The sequence below is a fragment of the Haliotis rubra genome, unplaced genomic scaffold, assembly GCF_003918875.1.
Source record: "Haliotis rubra isolate DU_JTF1 unplaced genomic scaffold, ASM391887v1 Scf387, whole genome shotgun sequence".
NCBI classification, from domain to species: Eukaryota; Metazoa; Mollusca; class Gastropoda; order Lepetellida; family Haliotidae; genus Haliotis; species Haliotis rubra.
Window position 1 is genome coordinate 779402 of NW_025767065.1, and position 6000 is coordinate 785401.

A 6000-nucleotide genomic window follows, 5' to 3' on the forward strand; every position below is an offset into this window, starting at 1 on the left:
TTGTTTAATCTTCAAGCTTGTTGAGTTTCTTGACAGAAAACTTTTTCAAGATGTATTCGTGGGGTGGTTGTCTTTTAGATTTCCCAACTTTTAACCGTTGATTTTCCCAAAAACTGACAGGTTTTTGCCAGAGTGTGTTTCAACACTACACCGTCACCCGTCACTAGAAAACACGTCAGTCGTGAATGAACGATGTTCCGTCGCACTGACTTGATCGAATAAATGTGTAGCTGTTATTAAGTTCAATGATATATTTAAAAGATCATTTTTATCATATTAACAAATGTTAATTAATTATTCCAGACATAATAATTTTGTTGTATTTTAAAGCGATTTTATGATGTACTATTTCCATAGCGTAGTTATGTTATTACCGCTGGAGAAGTTAGGTTTAAAACGCATGAATACGAATCAGCTGTTTGAGGTCACAAGTCCTGTCTCCGGGTGTTTTTTATTTAGTGGTCCTTCTTTTTAAATTACATTATGGGTAATAAATAGAATAACCAACTCGGTACGAGTGATTACGGGAAATATGCCCTCGTTAAAATAATGTTCAGTGCCTCGCCAAGGCTCGGCACTGTGAACAGTATTTCAACTCGGGCATATTTCCCGTAATCACTCGTACTTCGTTGGTTATTCTCAAATTATCTGCATTGGTTGTCTATGTATAGTCTTTTATCGATGTATAAATAGAGGTTTACTCAAATACTAATCTCATTGAGATCCCAACCACGATAGGAATAAGAGCTTTTTTCTGTAATAATCGTCATTTTGTTGATGTAAAATACTCAGAACAGGGTCATAACAATTTAATTTATCTATATACCCGTGCATTAATTAAGCACCACCCTATTTTGAAAATAAGATGTGATGCTACAGAAAAGTTAGGGTATAGCCATCAGTTTTATCAACCTGTAGTTAAAGAAGCTTTATCCACTAACAGTTTTACAAATACCATAACCTTTTCTATTCTTTATGAAAGAATATGTTGATGAAAATGTGATGGGACTGAATTTTTACCCAAAATAACTATTCCTCTCCTGCTCAAACTACACAATTAAATTAAGTTTTGAATAAAAAAAAACAATTCTGTTATATACCAAGATGACATTTACACATCAAGTAAGCTTTAATTATGCATAATCAGGAAGAACCCGAATGTTAAAGGTTCAGAACTTTTTCCAACAATTCAGATTGCTAATTGACAAAAACTGAAAAAGGCCACATTAATAAGATTTTGAATTATTTTTTTTTTTTATGATTTTGAGTTTATTGCCATGAATAAACACTTCTCTCTGTCGGATACTGATAGTTACAGCTAAAATCTGTTTGTTTTGTTTGTAAAGCAACTTTTACTGCATTTTAAATGTTCCTTTTTTTAGTTTGACTGTAACTTTTCCTAAATCTTAGTTTACAAACTTTCATCCATTCACAAGTGAAAAACGAATTTATAGGCCACACAACAATCAATTTTTACTTTCACTTTTCAAAATAAGGTAACTTGTTTTAGGACAGAAAAACACTTGTTTTAAATACAGGCAATTATCCTACTTAAAATACATGGTAATTTCAATGATGTTTTCGTTTTTGAAATGTTAACTACTTGCTCTATCAAATTATAAAGGTTATTATTTGGAAAGAGTTTAGAATTACATTTCAGACCAAATTAACTGGTAAAATTACAGGGTGGTGCTTATTTTATGCACAGATGTATATAATTATTCTAATGGTATTCATATATAAACATGATAATGTAAGTAATTACTGTTTAGACTAATAAGATACATACATTACAAATGTATTGTCCTGTTCAATCTTCTTATCAAAGTCCCCGCCGTGATATTGCTGGAATATTGCTAAAAGCGGCGTAAAACTAAACTCAGTCAGTCTTATCAAAGTCGTTTTTAGTTAGCGAACGGTTTCAGTTAGGGGCTGTTGGCGCCAAGTTTAATGTTCGTTGTTAGGGTGAGCGGGGAAAACAGCGTGCAGCCAGTATGTTGTGCTGTGCGTGTTTAGGTATTCTGGCGGTTTCATGGTAAATGACTGTTAAAAAGACATAAATGTGAAGCGTTTGTGTGATGGATCATTCTATATTCTGATGTGATATTCTGATTCGTGAGTATTTTTGCGTTATAAATCCCATGAAGATGAACATATTTGAGTGTGAATAATGTTGTATATCATGTTGTATGTTCACAAAAACTATTTAAAAGTATTTGCTTACGTGAGTTCACAATTTTCACACTAATTCGAATAGTCTATATTTCGTTCATTTGTATTACTTACTTACTTTGTTACATGCAAGCTTCGTGCATAACGTTTGTATGCCTATGATCATTTGCGCGTGGCCCTGTTTATTGAGTGCTGCCACAGTTTTGAAAACCCATTGGAAGTACCGACTATTATTGGGCTGTGTATTCACGGACCTGGGAAGTGTTTATGATTCTTCAGGGGCGTAGCTACCATTATAGAAAAAAACCCGGGCTTACACATGATTGTTGCTAAAAATGTTGGGCAAGCCCTCCATACTATCTAAATATAAGGCTTTGCAACCTATCAGGATTACATGTAAAAATAGCTTGCTACGCGCCTGTTCTTGACAGTTGACTCATTTCTACAAGTAGTTCGGGGGAGGTTCTAACAGCAGGGTGTGCAGGCACCCCTAACATACAACCAACGGGAACCCCCAAAACAGAATCTGCTGTAAGTTTTGATACAGTTTCATTTTTTAAGAGTAAGGTTCCCTGTAAATTCAAGTGTATCATATTTTTGACAGTCGTGTAAACAATTGTTAACTTTAACAAGGCATGAGTCAAGTAAAATACCTAACACCTGGCTGTCCCTTTCTCTGCACTCCTCCCTCGTAACAAACAGTGAACTGTGTCAATATTTCAATGATAGATTGTTAAACAACTTTTTTTATTTTTAGGACAACAATTCTGCAAAAACCTCACAGAGTGGGTATGATGTTTTGATTATGATCAGCGTTTCATTGAGTATTTTATGTTTATTAGTTTTCGAGTTAGATTGCAATTCATCGGTCCGCTTTTAAGCCAAACGGACTGTAGTTTGTGGTTGTTACGACGTTGGCATGGTGTTGTGTTCTCCGACGAGTCACGTTTTCACTTGCGAAATGCTGACGGGCGTCTATAATACGGGTATGGCGTCGACGGGGAGAACGTTACCATCAGGACTGTGTTGTGCAAACAGATCGGTGGGGTGGTAGTTTGTCGTGGCAGAGTGAATGCCCTTTACTACCGTGACACCATTCTTCAGAACAACGTCGTTCCCTTCTTTAACCAACATCAAGATCTGCACACATTCCAACAGGACAATGCTCGAGCGCACACTGCACGTGTTGCAGCACAATTTCTGGCAAACAACAACATTCCTCAACTTCCATGGCCTGCATTGTCACTAGATTTGATTTGTCTCCCATAGAACACTTGGGGGATTACATCGGCCAACGCCTCTCACGTCGCCCATAGATCAACAACCTTGGGGAACTGTGGAATGCATTGCCTCAAAACATTATTCAGAGACTTATCAGTTCAATGAGGAGACGTTGCACAGCTTGTGTTGCTGCTAACGGTGGTCATACACGTTACTGACTTTCCAATTTGACTCCATCTTTCTTTCATGGTCAGCTGAATTAAAACTTCACTGTTTCGCTGGATTGGTTCTTGTTTCCTTTCTTTACCAATCATTGGACTACAAAAATATGTAAAATTTATACCGATTGCTCATTTATGCTCTTGGAAATCCAAACTAACACAAGTGGTGCGTTTTCAATGATGTTCAGTATATATACGATCCTGACCTCAAACCACGGCTAACGTCGAAGGTTCTGCCTCGCATATGACGTCATATACCCAGATCTTTTGTCGAAACGTGGAGTTTGAATATGTTTTATTTTCCGAGAAAATCGAGTTTTGTACATGCTTGGAATAATGTTTTTTGTTTTCAACTTTTATGTCTCGACGAACTAGTGTCTTCCATCTTGCGTCACGTGAAAGACGTCATGAATGACATGACGCAAACAGTAAAATCAATCCAGCAATTCTGTACCGTGCCTGAAATCCAAACAATCCTGTTTGGTAGGGGTTTTCCTGGGGCTGTAGGTTAGCCTAATGGTGAAAGCGTTCGCTCGTTACGCCTAAGACCCGAGTTCGATTCACCACATTGGTACAATGTGTGAAGCCCATTTCTGGTGTTCCCCGCCGTGTTATTGCTGGAATATAGCTCAAAGCAGCGTAAAACCAAACTCACTTAATTACTACAATCCCAGACCTTGACACGTTGACCCATAAGGTTGAATAGTTCGCTTCCGTAGCGAAAACTGTTTATACTTAGGGCATATATGACGTAAGTTTGCTCATTTAACTAAAACAGAGATGCGTAGCAAAAATCATAAACTTTATTTCAAAATAAATGACTATAATATATGTATCATTATACACAATAGGTGTTAAGTTTGTTTTAACGCCGCACTCAGCAGTATTCCAGCTACGAAACGGCGGTCTGTAAATATCTGGACCAGACACTCCAGTGATTGACATCATGAGCATCGAACTACGCAATTGGAATATGATGCATCATGACCACCCGATGCCGTTAGTCGCCTCTTACGACAAGTATGGGCTGCTGAAGACCAATTCTAACCCGGATCTTCACGGGTGAAGACCAATTCTAACCCGGATCTTCACGGGTCTATTGACATGTTTTCCCACTGCTGCCTATAACTCTGAGACGTCGCGTCAAGAAATCCAAATTTCTTGATGCTCATATTTTTTCATATACTGATGAATATATGTGCATAAGCGGCATCTACCAAAGGCCCATGTACTCTGCGTAGCTATGACAACCTTCATATGAAGTATATTTTAGTGGAAAATACAATATTCGACTTAAATGTTCCTTTCATTAAGATGATTTCCTCTCCATTGTCTTAGGACCCGTTTCACGATCGTAGCTTCGACAATCGTCACTCCTGTATTCTTAAACATACACAGGCGGCGCTTTCATCGGTATGTGAAACGGGGCACAAAACCCGGGAATAAAACTACTCACAGTGGACGTTTAAACTGTCGATTAGACTAACATTGTCAGATTCAAGTAGACTAAAGCCAAACGTTGTTTCTTGAGATTTTGGCGTCACTTGATATTTTTCACGTCAATCATTTTTATTGCCAGTTTGATGTTTTTGTTTCATGTGAAGTATATTTGTCATCAATGTTCGGTAAGAGAAAGAGTATTGAAGAGGTTACGTTTAACGTGTGGCAAGTTCTGTTGATTAGTATTTGTAGTGTTCCTTCCTCAATAAAAGCTTATTTGTTCTTCAAACCCCTCGTCACGAAAAAAAGTTTGTATGCAGATTACTACCTGAAGGATAATGGATACGACAATTCAAGGTTTAGAAACTTCAGGAAACGTTAACTAAACTATCTGTAACAGCGTGAGTGACAGGAATGATCAAGCGTCTTCCCAGTGCGTGACTTCTTCCTACCCTCGCGGCCATTACAGAATCTGGAAAGTTACCCTCTAACCCCAAACGTAGTGACCTTTAAATGTTAGTGTATGTCTTTGGGAATGCCTTTCTTGTCAACTGGGATAAAGTATAGGTCTGATTTACAATTTCCTATGAGAATTTACGTTTGGTTATTTAATCACATCGGTTCGAGATTATTTACAGGGAAAAAACCCAACTACCCCGCATTCTCACTCGACAGAATTGATGATAGTTGAAATGAAATATAATTTCAAACTGACAACCAACATATGAACTTAGCTCGGGTGGGGTGGCGGGTGGGGGAAGATCAGTGTCAGATGATCATCACAAGCTCTCAGACGGGAGTGAGGTTGTAATCCGCCTTGGACAGCGGAGATAATAGCAATAGTGTACAGAGTTTCACGAACTATCGCTGTGAGGAGCTTCATGAACGATACTGTCATGGCTACCGGGCCGAAGTGATTGTACAGCCTGTGTTCAATAATACGTCA